Genomic DNA, 16,452 nt, shown 5'->3' on the forward strand with positions numbered 1-16,452 from the left:
CTGAGAGGTTTTGTGTCAACGACAAAAGCAAATGGTTCAGGGGGACGACGACCTTAGAAACATCGCGGTAGCCTTTACACTCGATAGAAAGCGGAGAATGGCGTCGCCGATCGCCAGCATCATTCTCAGAAGCGAATCCTATAGAAAACGTGTAGTCATACACAAAGTTTAAGCTCCGGGGAAAGCTTATTTTCACCCTCAAGTAGCTTTCGACCAGGATCCGGAAGATTGGCGATCTCTGCCTCGCGAAAACGTAGAAAAGCATGCTATCCAAGGTATCTGAGAACTACTAACACAGGAAACGATTCAACCCTCTTCCCAGATCCGGTTTAAGGTGCAAGAAATTGTTCTCTTCCAGACTTTGATAAATTCTTTTGATCGTATTTATTTGACACACTGTTGTATTATTACTCTAGCATCATTTTATCATCCAAGATGGACAGAGAACAATGTCCTTCTGGTAACGAGCGCTAGACCTACTTTATGGTGCGAAATGACCGTCATAACCTTAAAGCAGAACGGTAACTAAAGCCCCAGAGAGAATTACTAGAGAATCATGAGGGTTAGTGCAACCAATTACGTGGACACACGTGCGCCAAATATCTCTCCGCCTCGAAAAAACAATCGTTGAAACGACTAATGGCTACCGCGCGTTCGGGAGACGACAAAGAGGGCGATAGTAGACAACAGGGCAAAGCTATGGACGCGAAAAGGCAAAGAATGAGCACCTTACGCCCTTGTAATTTTTGTTCTGCTCGAGGTGGGAAAAAGAAAACGACGAAAGTATCCCTCGCTTAACACAGAGTCGACCTGGCGCCGTTGCGCGGCTTCTTAACGAGAAACCGCCTCGAGAGAAGCAGTCCTGGCCCTATTCATCGAGCCCCGTTCCACTCAGCTCGCATCCCGCGATATTAAAGGCCGCCGTTGGCGTAGGTCATCCCCTATCGGGAGCCAAGACGATATCTCAGCGGGATTGTCGCGGCCGATTTAAGTTGGTCGAAACGACAACGACCGCCGGTGCACACCGCCGACAAATGGCGTCGTCGCGCCCTTTCGCGCTCGGATACACGCCTCGTAAACCTGATACACAAGCTTATCCATTCGAGGAGCCGCGCCCTAGACGGCAAATAAAACATTTTTATTTTCTCATTCCCACCTTACGCTCGCCACCGCCTATTTACAGATATTAAATATTATATTACGGTCGTTTGCGTCCCTGTTTTATTAACCCTTTGCTTCCCACTGGGGACCACGTAGCAACGTATTTGCTACTATCTAATATTACTACCCCCCCCCCCCTGTATTCTCAAATCTCTGAATGGTGGGTTTGAAAAGGTGTATCATTTTATCAACTCTTAACTTTGCATTCATTGTGAAACGAAAATTACTACTCCCTTAGATTTTCAAATCTCTTGATGTGGGTTTGAAAAGGTGTACCATTTTATCAACCCTTAATGATGCATTCATTGTAGAATGTGAAACGAGAATTACTATCCTCTTAGATTTCAAAATCTCTGAATGTAGGTTTGAGAAGGTGTATCAACCCTTAATATTGCATTTAGGATGTGAAACGAGAATTGCTATCCTCTTAGATTTCCAAATCTCTGAATGTAGGTTTGAGAAAGTGTATCAACCCTTAATCTTGCATTTAGAATGTGAAACGAGAATTACTATCCTCTTAGACTTTCAAATCTCTTGATGTGGGTTTGAAAAGGTGTACCATTTTATCAACCCTTAATGATGCATTCATTGTAGAATGTGAAACGAGAATTACTATCCTCTTAGATTTCCAAATCTCTGAATGTAGGTTTGAGAAAGTGTATCAACCCTTAATCTTGCATTTAGAATGTGAAACGAGAATTGCTATCCTCTTAGATTTCCAAATCTCTGAATGTAGGTTTGAGAAGGTGTATCAACCCTTAATATTGCATTTAGAATGTGAAACGAGAATCTTGTTTTCATTTTGAAATCATGTGGCAACGTATTTGAAACTGTTATAATATTGCTGGAAACGGAAGGTTGCAGACCCTCGAAATTTTGATAAAGTCGAAGTAATATCGTCGAGGTTGGTTCGAATGTTCACTTGGTACAGAGTTCGAGATTCCGAGCCACCCCAAAGTACGAAAGTTCGACAACAGCGCAATAAAGTCTTCGCCAGGTTCCTTCGGTCCTTAAACATGGCAATGGCATCCCTCCAATTGTCTTCTCATAACCCATTGTCTTCTTTGTGGATCGTCGTTGAATACCCACTTTTCATTTCCAGCGACAATGCGGTTCTGAAACGGTCGATTAATTTGCCCTTCCCTTAATGCAGCGCAAATGTTCGTTCGTTGAATGCAGTTCGCCACTGGCGGTGCGCTTGTATCCGTTCACCAAGCTTTGGACACTTTTCCCATTTCTTCTAAGCGACTATGAGTCGCACCAATGGCCGAACCCAATCCTTCCGCGATCTCTGCTGCCATTAAATGCGACTGTGCGTGGACTGGAACCTTAAGTGCTTCGTTATCGAAGCCCTATGGCCGTTTTGAACTTAGTTTCTTCGGGGTATGGAATGTGTGTCTTTAAAGGGTGTCTCACTTCTGTGTTCTTTTATAGAACGCCCTTTTATTCTCCACAAAAAAGTATTACAATTTATGCAAAGTGTTGTAGTTTTGTTCGAAACAGTATCCCAGATTGATCACGAAATCCGAACCCATTTGTAAAAGGTTAATTAACCAGCTGGATGTTAGTACATTTGCTTCAATGGTTTCGCCAAATAAAAGAAAGCAATTCTATGAAAGCGTGTTTCAATTTCACGCTCTTTTCAAACTCGTTTAAAGCGGACATTTATCAAACTCCGACGGAGTTACAAATGGAATTAATTCAACTTAAAAGCATTGGACATTAACAACGATTTCGAGACACTTTTTTCATTACAAGTCACGAGAGAGATATGTAATTAATTTCTAATCCCCATTGTCAAACTTGTTCGACCCTTTTTCCCTGTTGCAATATTTTCTTTCACCGATAAACGAAGTTGACCGTATATTTAATTGTGTTGAATTGTTCAACCGCGCCACAGCATACGTGAAAACGCGACTTTACGGAGTTCCAGAAGCCAGTAGCGATGCTTCCTCATTAAAAGAGTCTTCTCCGTATATTTCGCGAATGTTCATACCAGGAATCCTGGCATTGTTCTCTTTTCTAAATTCACGCACAGTATTTTATCCTGAATGTGCTCCATTAACTGTCATTTGTATAATTTCTTTTCCTTTTTCTTTGAGAGGACAAAATGCAACACGGGAACGATTTAAACGCGCAATTAATGTTAAGATGGCACTGCTAAGGTTTTTCACTCTTTCGTGCTCGCAGTCTGAAAGAAGAATCATAATCTTTTTGGATTAAAAGAAGGTTCTTAGTCTCGTGGGCTCGCAGCCAACTTCGCGGAGGAACAACCTGACTCGGTTTTTAATTCCGTATAATTGCAACTAGAAAAGTTCGATAATAAATTACATTTAACGATGAAATAAAATCATGCAATAAACGATTAAATCGATGCTCGTTTCGTCGCAGTTCACGTTTCAGTTCATTCATTTCGTTCACATTTTTTAAACGAAGAGGAAGAAAATTATTTTACTCGGTTGGTCGAATCGCTCTCATTCTTGTACGCCAACATTCGTGGCGGATAACCCGCTGATTCAACGAGGGGTTGGAAATTGCAAAACTTCAACATTTTTTTATTTAAAAACGAGAACGAACCGCGCGGTGTACTGCTTTGTAATTTTATTAAGGATCGCCTCGCGAACATCTCAACAAAAATTTCATCAAAAAGTTAGGGGGACACCTGCGATATTCCCCACCACGCGAGATTAAAAAGAAGCGGATCGCTTCAATGTTACCACCACAATCACCACGAAACGTACATGAAAACCGTAATATTATCGGACAGCGTTGAATAGTGTCGTTATACAACGCTTCGATATTCGATAGCGGAAAAGATGGACTTTGTACGTATTTATTGCAGCTGTCGTAAAATCGAAATATCAAGAATATTGATACAACGCCGACAACTTCTTTTGTGAGTTCGTTTCAAAGGTATCGTATCGAATATCAAAAGACATTTCTAACGGAATTAAAACGTCTTGAGAAACAGTGGATCTTTCTTACAACTCCTGTACATTTTTTTAATAACAAAATTCATCGTTCTTTACCACGATCTACTTTAACGAGAGACGATGTTTTAACTATTCGCGTAAAAATATCGAAAATCAACATCGAATCGCCGAATATCGACGAAAGTCGAATGGGAAATTTCTTTCAATATTTGCTCGTGCAAGTTACACTTGATCCAGGATTTGAATAATTCAAAGTATAATATAATTACGAAATAAGTCACAGTTTTTTACAATTGGTTATAAACCTCTACAAAAGCTAAGTGGTACAGTTGAATTGAAATAAATCTCTATTTTCCGTGGAAACTATTTATTTGGTATGAATATTTACGACTAAATGCTCACAGAAACGTGAGCATATTCATCGTACGTACCAAATGACTTCCCGTTGCTCTTGCATAATATTATGGTCTCTGTATGCGTGCACGTGATGCTCATATTCTGGTACAGCGACCTATTGTTTTAGATGTTTAATGCAGGTGTTCGGAACCGAGCTACTTAAATAAATAAATCTCCTCGAGTGTATATTCCATTGAGCCATGTTAATTCATTCATGCAATTCCCAACAGATTATAATAAACGTACGAACAAGCGAACAACTAACACGTGTGTACAAAATTAAATAGACAATGCCAAGTATCCAACAACTTTCGACTCCGTTTCTGGACCATTGATTTTTTAATACAACCAAGGTGTAGACAAAACTTAGAAAACTTACTTCCCTGTTTTTACAATTTAATTACTAAATAAATTTAATACTTTCTATAAATATGCATCAGATATTGAGTGCACTTTAATCACAGACGATGTTACCTCAATTCCTTAATATAACGCGTGAAAAGGTCGTAAAATATTTTTATGGTCTCATTACTTGCCTGACATTTACACGAAGTATTCTCAAATATTAATTTTTTATAAAATTTGCCATCGTCGTCACAGTCGATATTACTATTCATACTGTGCAACGCGCGTCTGTACAATTATTATTTGTAACGTTGTATTTCTCTGGAATGAAATTCTTTAAATATAAAATTCCTAAAAATTGAGTTCCAGTTTTAAGGACTGCGCAATTTTAACGCGACATTTTTAATAGAGAGCAAACGTATTCCCAACTCAATTTCATAGATTCCCGAATGCAAATAATTACTAGACAATTCGCCAGTGGCCATTCTCAAACGGCGACTGTAATATACGATCGCGTTCGGAGCTTTTAATCACGACGCACACAACCCGTAGCAGAGCCACACGCACACAGACACACACTTACCTGTGCATCTATGCTGTTCGAGCGTATTCGTATCGTGGACACGTGCACCGATCAGGATTGGTTTCAACCCCGACACCCAGCACTTCGTGTATTACGCACGTTCCAGGTGGTTTAGGTCCCCTGGTCCCGGTTTCGATGTCAAAGATCCTGATTTACTAGAATCCTCGATGCTGACCGAAGCATGCGAGTTACTTCGGCCCTTTCGACGCTTCTGCAAAATCACAAATCCTCCCGATTAGGGACCTCGACAAAGTTCTACCGAGCGTTTCGCGCAAAATCGATCTTTCAAACGACCAGAGATCTACGACAAACAGTCCAAGACAAACTTAAATAGCGCAGAATGTTCTACATTATTATATTACTTTTATGCATTTTCTTGGAACTCCATTTCTTTTCAAACGGGACCTTTGAAATTAGTTGAAAGATTCCTTGAATTATTTAAACAACTTTGTTCTTTCGTTCATAAAAAAATCTTAACAATCAGTAGCGTAGAACATGCTACACCATTTAAATTTTATTTAAAAAATTCAGCTCTACCTAGTTGCGTGAAACACAAATATTCGTTTTTAAGACTCAATCTTTACCCCGGATTCAAGCAAGAGAACTATTTCCCAGTTTATTCTAAAACTTGGAGAAAATAAAATTGAGACCACGAGGTTTCTTATAGATTTTCTTCTCAGAACCGACCGAAGACCTCGCAATAAAATTTTTAAAATATCATTTGTGACACGCGAAGAATGCTGGCAATATTTATTTACCGCGATTGTTTCCTCCGAATTGAGAAATCTAAAACGGATGACACCGGTCACAATCACGTTCTTTGTGTGTAATTTTGGTATTGGAAACTGTTTCGGTGGCTTTGTCGTGACCGAGCCATTGTGGAGAACGTTTCCGATTGCCGTAGAAAATCCACTTCTCATGACGCGTCGCGATTCGTTCGGAAAATGGATCATTATGGATCTCGTAACGTCGATTTCGCTGATGTTCGTGCTTTTTGTCTCTCGAATCGCACTCAGGTGATCGGAAACGGTTGATTAGCTCGCACCTGGCATTTCTGCGTGCTCGCGAACGAGCGTGGATCTGCTTCGACTAAATCTCTTAATGGGTGGATCGTCGAGGATGGAAATGCGTTTACGGTCTTCCCTGGCCTTCGTGGTTCCCATAACCGTTATCAAATATTTCGAACCCATGTTGAACCGCGCGTTTACCAACCGAATATTCAAATTTCATGCAGCTTCGCAAAAGGAAAATTTTCATTACAACACAAGAGAAGAAATCTCCACAAACTTTAAAAGAAACTAAAATTTATTTGTGGACAAATTCACGAGTAACAAAAATAACTTATCATGTTATGGAACAGTACGAAGACTGATAGTTTGTCAAACAGGCTTTACAAGTTTTAGTTTCGTTAAAGGAGAATTGTAAAGCGTTGATTCCGAAGTGGCACCTCCAGGACAGAGACGATTCTGTTTCCTCGAAGCGAAAATTACTACGTTTAGTGTCGTTAGAATTTTCTACCGTTCTATTCGTCGTGCATCGCCCCAATTACTCCGACCAAAACTGTTTTCCATTAACCAGGGTCGACCAAACGGGATTAACGGATTTCCTGGTTGAACTTTGTTACACGTTGCGAGCGAATACTTTCAAAGAGCAGCGGGGAAAACAGAAACGAGCCTCACCCGCGGCTAGTGTTCCACCAGTTTCCCGTGTTCCCGGGTTGAAAACAAGCCCGGGACTTCGTGGACTATTGCCGAACTTCGTTCAACTTTCGCCCCATTCTGGGGAAAGGCGGTGAAAAGAAGAAACGACGCCGATATATCGTTGCCTCGGCTTTCCACGCGACTAAGAAATCTTAAATCATCCGACATCCGCAAAGATCGAGATGATGGGGATCGAAAGAAAGACTAGGGGTACTCGAATTTTAAACGTATACTATTTTTCCCCGAATAAAACATATTTCCAAACTTCAAAGTCTATTATTACTTGAAAGTTTAGAGTGTTATTATATTTTTTTTACGAAAGTATCGCTGACTCGGAAAATAATTGTTTTTATGGGACGCCTTCCGAAGATAGTTATGGATAATGTAGGTGGGTTTCAAGAGCTCCATTTAGTCTTTAACGTGACATCTCGTGGCTCGGCTTAAAGGGCTCTTCGTATCTGCAGTAAAAACTAGGAAATATTTAAGTTTCCTTTTAGAAAAGTACGCGGTACATTAAAGCGAAATTTTGCACGTTAATAAATATAATCATGAGGACGTTGCAGGAATTTTTCCTTCTATTTTATACTATGCTTATACTGTAGAATGAATAACGAAATGCTTGGAAAGAGAAACCATCTTCGAGCACAAGTATTTAGAGATTACAGAAACACACGTGCAATGAGAAAACGTAGGAATTTTTTTAAACAAAGTTCGTTTTATTAAAACCTTGCGGAGCGGCACGCGCTAGCACGGGTTAAACCTCATTAGTAGGTTGTCCAAGAAACCTTTTTAACTTAGGAAACGTGGTAAAATCGTGGTGGAACACGATAACGATAAAAGTATGATAAACGATGGAGGCGTTCGAGAGACTTTAAGCCGATCATACAAGGGTGTGTCAATAGTAGCGAGGCCTCAAGAGGGATGATTCTTCAAGAGATTATAAATAAAAAAACGCACGATAATAATTTCTTTCTGTACGCTCTTTTCACGAGGTAAACAATTTTGAAGATCTGTGGGGTACTTAAGTTTCAAATACGAGTCTGTAATAAATCATGTCGCTAATAAATTAGATCGATACGTGCAGACAAATGCACGCACACCCCAGTTGTTCCGTTTAACGAAAATTTTATCATCGATTTGTTCGTCGTTAATTCGTCCAATATAAATTCTCGCGCGTTCGATTTCAGGATAATCCTCGAGCACCAAAGCGATATCTAGAATTGCTATTTTTCACCTGATTCTTCGTCCCCTTGGAAGCTTATCCGTGATCCCCGACGATCCGGTTTCTATCCGCCGCCCCGGAGACCCAGTACAATGAAACGAGTCGTTCCTCTTTACGAGCGAACTGACCTTCCGCGATGCGTTGCACCTCGGCCTAAAGACGGTCGACAATCCTCGTGAATGCTCCGCGGGTCAGATAAGAGGGCAACCCTCTCTGTCGGTCCGTACCCCCGAATGCCCGGCTTCCCCGAGGAACACTGTGCGTCTCTGTAGTCGGGGAACGTCGTGGCCCGAGCCGTCGAACCGCGAGTAGTAAAAACTTCAGATCAGACGTTCCCTGTACCGGGGAACGAGCCTTTTAACGGGCTTCTAAACGACGAGCGTCACCGGAACGACACCTGGCTGAGAGGACGCTCGAATCCCCGCGACGAACGATACGAGACGAACGAACCGCTGGAACAACCGGCCGGCCGGTTCCTCATGGATTCTAACTTGTGGCTCTGTTGGCGCGTGCGAGCAAGAGAGCCAGACAGAAAGAGAGAGTGAGAGAGAGCGAGCGCGAGAGAGGGTGGATTGTGCCTCTCGCCGGGTGGCAGCCAGGTCAACGACCGGTTATCCTCCGTCCTCCGAATGCTCTCTGTCGGCGGCGCGCTCGCGACTGGGATCCTGGATTTCGGATCAGAGCGAGCCCTCGAGAATCAACGCGCACGCGCCGTTAGCCCGTCCCCCCTCCCACAAACGCCCCTGTAAATCGCCCCCTTTCGCTCGACGCACAGCATCCCTCTTTCTCGATCCCCCTGCGCCCTGTCTCTCTGCTCCTGCGTTTCCAGCTCTTACCCTACCCTGCCTGCACTGCCTACCCCTGCTGACCTGCATGTGTAAGCAGCTGTTCTCTTGTTTTATCCTTTGCTTCCACGTCCCTGTTCGATCGTTCTTTCTCGCGCGTTTTGTTTCGCCTTCTATTTCACCGGACCGAACCGATCGGCGAACCGCGCGCTTTTCCCGTATCCCCCTCTCTCTCTCTCTCCCTCCAACCGGCTCGTCCATTCGGTAAAGATCGAACAGGTGCTCTCTCTTGTATTTATTTATTTTTGCTTTTTTTCTGTTTCACGGGGGAGGGAGTTTTACCCCGATTTGCTTGTTTTCCGCGAGGATCGAACGCTTTCCTGCAATTCTACGTCCGTTTTGCCGTTGTTCCTACGGTTTTAGGTTCCACCGGTTCGACCATGGATAGGTGTGTTCTACTGATGTTTCGTTCGAACGCAGACGTACCAGTGATTGCGTACAGTTGCTGGTCGCTTTATTCGAACGTGATTTTAAATTCAGTTTAAGCTACGTTATAAATTAGATGTCTAAATTTTTGCTGAGTCGCACATTTTTATTAACATTCTCGTCGTCTGCACGAACGATAAATTTTTTCGGAAATACCAAGCTACAGTTTAGATAATACCTTCCACTCTCTGTGTTTGGTGTGAGCTACCCCTTATTAATTGGACCAGCCCAAGCCACGCCGTAAATTAAACGTCTAAATTTTTGTTGAGTTGCAAATTTTCGCCTACAATTTGTGTATTATTTAAGGAATACATATTATAATAATCTGGTTGATCTTCGAGGCTTGGTTTGTTCTACTTGCTTGTTGGATGTAGATGGGAGATTGGAGGATTGATCATGGGCGGAATTGCAAGTAGTATCAGGTCAAACATTCTAGCCAGCCTTTGTGAGGCGTACGATTAAGCAGAAATTAATCAACAATGGCAACATTGTACTAACTCCTGAAATAACATCCCCTTATATCGGATGCTGTTATTTCGCCCTGATATAGATAAGAAACTGAAGATCATCCCTGAACGGGAATTAAGGGGTGTATTGGATCAGGTGTTCTGGTCATCGTTCGTAAGACTTTCGATCGAAAAAATATTACTCGAGATTCTACCTGTTCCATTTATCTATTAATAGTGAAACATCAGATTGATCAAACTTTTAGGATACATTAGGATAATCTTTCTTTCTCTCTGTACAGAATGGAAGATACACGGATTTGCAGGGGATTCAGAGTCGTATTGGATCAGGTGCTTCGGTTAGTCTTCCCGAGGCTTGTGATTAAACAGAAATTAATCGAGAATCGGAACGTTCTATTTGCTGGTGGTATAACGTTCCTGGGACTAATCTTTCTTTCTCCCTGCAATGGACAAGAGATTTGCAGATTAGCCTTGAAGTCAAAGTCGTACTGGATGGGACATATTAATAAGTTAAATAATATTTCTGTAGTCTTAAATAGTGTGATTATCGATATTATAAATAAGTAACAGTGTTAAACGAGCTGTTTAACCCCTTCAAGTCATCAAGTCTTACATATTAAAATCAACACATTTTTACACTTACGAGGTATTCATAAAACAAATCTATTCTTTTTCGAGGCCATTCTTTGTACGAACAAATTTAAACAAAATTAAATAGTATACGTTTCAAAAATTATTTGGAATTAAATAGTACGCCAAGGAGTTAATATTAACAGTAAATTAAAATAAAAATACTTTTGTTTGATATTAAAATCAACACATTTTTACACTTAAGAGGTATTCATAAAACAAATCTATTCTTTTTCGAGGCCATTCTTTGTACGAACAAATTTAAACAAAATTAAATAGTATACGTTTCAAAAATTATTTGGAATTAAATAGTACGCCAAGGAGTTAATATTAACAGTGAATTAAAATAAAAATACTTTTGTTTGATGAACATGCATGTCCGTGTGAATTGTCTCGTGAGATGGGAAAACAGACCACGTCGATCAATATGAGCAATTTCTGAGATGGGAAACAGAACACGTTCATTAACGCGACGCGTCCAATATCTGTTAAGGAGATTATAGCTCTATGAGTAAGGAACACTGTCCAAGACCAGACGCCTAATCGCTGGTCTAATGAAGACTGACTGAAACATCTAATACGACACGCAATTCTTTTTACGACCGATGAATTTCCATCAGTGTCACATTTTCCTTTTAACCCACGATTAATCACCCTTTAATTGAGGTGATTTTACCCTGTTTTACATTCATGAAATATTAAACTAAACCGATATAAAATTTCGACGTGGGACGATACACTTTCGAGGCACCTTGTATATCACGAAAAATAATTTGTTTCGCTACCGTACGTTCGCAAACGCTTTGTTTTGCTCATACAGGAATATTATCGTTGCAAATCAAAGGACAATTATCCTATTTATGACACAAAATGCTCCAGCGAACGCAATCAGTCGGTCGTTGGTTCGAGCAGTGCACTTAATTCAGAAACTATGCCGCAGGTATTTTCAAACAACGGGTACACAGCGTGTATTTCATTCGAGGATTCCACGATTGAAAGGCCAAAACAGCTGCGAGCAAATTGAAAATATTTTACGAAGTTTAAGAACAATTCGAAGTACCGATCGTCGACTCGATTGAAGGACGTTGTAAATTATGCATGCGATAAAATTCTTCGAATTTCCAAAACTTATTCCAACGACTCCTGATTAACGTTCAGTTGACGGTTTCGGATTCCATAATTAAAATTATAACGATACGAATTATCTAAAATTATTAAATAAAATATTGCATGTATCATTTTTGTCTTTCAAGTATCTTTCAGTGACCTCGTGCGGTCAGTTTATTTCGCTCGACCATAAACTGCGTCGCTCAGTCTGACTCTACTATTTGATTCGTCTACTTCTATTCACTGCGCATGATGTCACGTATGTTTTCAAACGCGGGATACGTCGATATTGTACTCGTGCACGGTTGTTGCAACAGTGACAGTAAAGCTGCAGTGGTTGAATATCAGTGGTATTACCCGAACCACCGACTTCCTCGTTGCTCCGCGTTTCGCAACGTTCACTGAAACGACGATTAGAATCGTGCTTGCAACTGAACGATACTTCAACGATATCATTAAGCTCTACGTAGAAGCGAAAAAGTGCAATGAAAGTAACGAAATAGATCCACGATCGCGTATAAACACATTCCACGCCACCGATCGCACGCTTGAAATTCGCAGTTTGCATAAATTGTCGGAAATAAAACTACCACAAGAATTCCTGTCGAATGTTTGATATTTACTTCTGTCGTTTAAATTCCTAATATACGTACGAGCAATGTATTTTCTGTCGTATCAACCCCTGTCTTCGTTCTGATGACATTTTCAACTAGAACAGGAGCCTAATTGAAAGACTCCTTATAAATTCAATTCGTCCTCTCCTCCGAGAACCTCTCTCCTTCCAGAGGAATATCTGTTGCTTTATCCGTACGAATTACTTATCCCGCCATTTCGTTTTCGCGTCCAAGTCTCCCCAAAGCGATTGGTTCGTACTCCCCTCGTTTAATCAGTTTCTATCCAGCTTGAATTTACATTTTATTCGCATCTTTAACGCTCGTGCGTGCTTCTCCCCACTCCCTTGACCACTCTAGTCTAGGAATGAAAATTTCATTCTAGGCCAACCGTCTCCGCATTCTTTGCGTCACGTTTTCCATTGCGTCTCCAGGCGATATTAACGCGAGTCCACCAAGAATATAGAAAATTCTATTTTTTTTTTGCTCGTTTTGCCTGCGTCATCGTTCTTATCGCGTCAAGCTTACAGACTATGAACATTCGTTTCCCCTTGACGTTAAACGTTCACCTTTAACTTCTGCCCACTTAGTCGTATTTATGGCGTCAACTACACGAAGCGTGAAGAACCGGACGACCCCAGACACGGCCGATGTTACGGTAGAAAAACACTCTTACTTTTTGCTCGTGCGCTCGCCACGATCAAACAGACAACAAGGGAGGGGGGCGTAGGCGTACCACAACGACGACAATGACGTTCTTTTGTCGCTAGCACGCTTTGTTGCTGGCACCCAAACGATGGGGGGGAAAAAAAAAATATTAACGTCCAACCGTGCGCGTAATTTCGTATGCACGCTGTGTCCCAGTATTTCACGCTTGCAACCTTTAAATACTGCAACGACACGTGACATTTACGTGTCACGCTGAAAACGATTGACTCGAGAGCCTCTTTTCAAATCGTCTTACGTCCGCCCTTATTTTTATTTGAATAGGAACGGTGGCGTTAAAATTATTTCAGAGGGTTGAAATATTTAATTTACTCGACTCGTAGTAATTTTAATTACGAGTAGTATTTTAAGCTTGGAGGATATCAAGTATCGCGGCGAGAGTCGTATCATAGAGAAAACGTTTATTTAGTCGAAACCACTGTTGAGATGACACTCTGAGAACAATTAATCGCGCTTCCGCGTTTCGGTTTAATTCCATCCATATTTCCTTGGCTACGTAAAAAGGTAGCGAATATTACAACGTTCTAAAACAACATTTCGCAATTCTAAAGGTACCGGTTCCATTAAAATAAAAATAAAAACGGCGTACTCGGCGTACGAACGGCGCACAGTGAAATTAAGCTCAACATAATGACGGGGTTCGCGTTTCGCTCGGACTTACATATAAACACAAGAAGGATGGAAGTTTTGCATGAAAAGATAGCGATGAATTCATCTTGCATCACGGTTATACGAACCAACTTATTATTAAGGCGACTCTACTCGCCTCGCTGACACGTATTCATCGGACAGAAAATAATAAAAGCCCGTAAATTCTGAAACGTCCACTTAAAATCTTATCGTCTGGCTGGGATACGGGTGACGGCGTTAATAATCGTAATTAAATTCTTTGCCGTGCAATATATTAACAGACATTGTAAGAAACGGTCGTACGTCTTGCAAATCGACGCGTAACGAGACCGATATATTGCATAATCAATACCAAAGTCAACGACAGTGAAGTATGTCAGAATTCTTCATTGAGAAATTCTCAACTATTATGTGACGGATTATTTCTACCTTTAATCTGTTAATTATATTTTATACGTTGTTATGGATTTTCTATATGACGTCACGTTCAGCGTTATTTAAAAATCATCAATATTTTTTAAATGCTATATATTTTTAACTTTACAAAGTAATGTCAAGGTGAGGTCAACGACATGGGATCCTGTAACCTTGAAATAGTATCAAGTTTTTCATTCATAGCCATAATGTCTTCATCGATCACACTTACATCCGAGACCATGGTCATTTCGAGTATTTTATGTCATTGAACTCCTGATATCTACTACTATACATTATTAAGTTTATACATTATGTTTCTTTACATTTAATTTAAATTTGATATTTACTGCTTTGGCTGCATTCGAATCGTCAATATTCCGAAAGTCAAAGAAAACAAACTTCTCGCGAAGCATGCTCGAGACGTACAATCGTTAACGCGAGAAGATAAATATCCGTTCTTCGTCAGCGTCTAGAAGTAAGTATAAGGGATTGTTTGCAGATCCGATTTGTTATCTTACGACCGTTCATAACGAGAAAATTTAACCTGGTGCAACGGCACGTGCACCGAATGCTCGAACACTCGAATTATCGCAGCCTTGCAATCTATCAGCTCCCACACAGATTTCTCAAATACAACGTTGCGACCGTGCCTGCAATTCGAAATATTCCGAGTCGCTATAGGTTTTCGACTCGACGAACATTTATTATCGTACCAGGATGAACTATTTTTAAATATCTAAACTATACGTTTTGCAACTTCAAACTGCTTCCATTCAGAATTTACCAAAATAAGACGAAACTCAAGAATATCACTTTCTTGATGGAGGCATCGTTAAAAAGTAATTAAAAAGTTAAATTAAAAAGTTTCAAATCATTCTGAAAATATTATTTTTGGTTGTGGGGATCAATTACAACCATTTTTGGTCAATAGACATATTCCCGAAATCATACGCACTTTCTAGAACAAAATTCAAGGTGTAAAATTTATCGGCAAAAAAAAAATTTCAAATTGTTCTGGAAAAATTATTTTTAGTTCCGGGGGTCAATTACAAGCATTTTTGGTCAATAGACATACCCCCGAAATCCTATGCAGTTTCGAGAAAAAAATTCATTACCGAAAATTTCATGTCTGACCATACCATTGATATGTTTCACTGAAATTTTATGCGTATGTTTAAAACATCATAACTTCTGAACGGATTGGACGATTTTAATGTTTAAAAAAGCAAACGACGCGTATTTTGATGGAGAATATGTAGCAAGTTTAAGAATATTGGAAAAGTTATTCCTTGACCCCATAAAATGAGAAGAATCCCATAAAAATGGTCCAATTTTCAAACCGACATAACTCCTATAATAGTCAATGGATCTCATTGAAATTTAGTCTGGAAGTAGAGCTCATGAGTACCTATAAAAAAGTATTAGACAACATTTTCGTACAGTGTCAAACAAATTTATTAGAATGAAAAACGAATTTTTAAGGAAAATCGACAGAGGATAGCTGTCTAAATTTTTCGGCGAACAAACAAAATTTCAAGTCGTTCTGAAAAAATTATTTTTGGCTGTGGGGGTCAAGTACAATCATTTTTGGTGAATACACATACCCTCGAAATCCTACGCAGTTTCGAGAAAAAAAATTCAGTAAGTGAACAAATTTTTGGGGGAAAAAAAATTTGTTCAAATCGTTCTGAAAAAATTATTTCCAGTTGCAGGGGTCAATTACAATCATTTTTGGTGGATACACATACCCTCGAAATCCTAACCATTTTCGAGAAAAAAATTCCTTACCGAGAATATAATTTCAGGTCAGAAATGTCTGCCCGAATTTTCATGTGAATCTTTAAAATGCCATAACTTCTGAACGGATTGGCGGATTTTCATGTTTAAAAAAGCAAACGACGCGTAATTTGGTGGAGAATATGTACAAATCGCAAAAATATTCGAAAAGTTGGTCCTTGACCCCGCAAAATGAGAAAAACCCCATAAAAATGGTCCAATTTTCAAACAGCCATAACTCCTACAATTGTGAATATATTTCAATGAAACTTTTTTCTGAAGTAGAGCTCGTAGGTACCTACAAAAAAGTATTAGACAACTTTTCCGTAGCGCGTCAAACAAAATTACTAAAAATGAAAAACTTGTTTTTGAGAAAAATCGACAGGGGGTAGGTGCCTAAATTTTTCGACAAAAAAAAAAATTTTTAATTAATTCTGAAAAAATTATTTTCGGTTACGGGGGACAATTACAATCATT

At 40.0% G+C, this 16,452-nt stretch overlaps 1 protein-coding gene across 1 annotated transcript in view; it reads right to left on the reverse strand.

The window, feature by feature from the left end:
- LOC143341807 (uncharacterized) overlaps positions 1-8,984 on the reverse strand; it is a 65,481-nt gene extending 56,497 nt beyond the window's left edge. Inside the window, exons 1-2 of the mRNA XM_076765039.1 lie at positions 8,353-8,984; positions 5,419-5,629 (exon numbers count right to left, since the gene is read on the reverse strand). The gene's annotated coding sequence lies outside the window, so the exon portion shown is untranslated. The remainder of the gene's footprint in view (positions 1-5,418; positions 5,630-8,352) is intronic.
- Between the last annotated feature and the right edge of the window lie 7,468 nt (positions 8,985-16,452).

The sequence above is a fragment of the Colletes latitarsis genome, chromosome 5 (assembly GCF_051014445.1).
Source record: "Colletes latitarsis isolate SP2378_abdomen chromosome 5, iyColLati1, whole genome shotgun sequence".
Classification (NCBI taxonomy): Eukaryota; Metazoa; Arthropoda; class Insecta; order Hymenoptera; family Colletidae; genus Colletes; species Colletes latitarsis.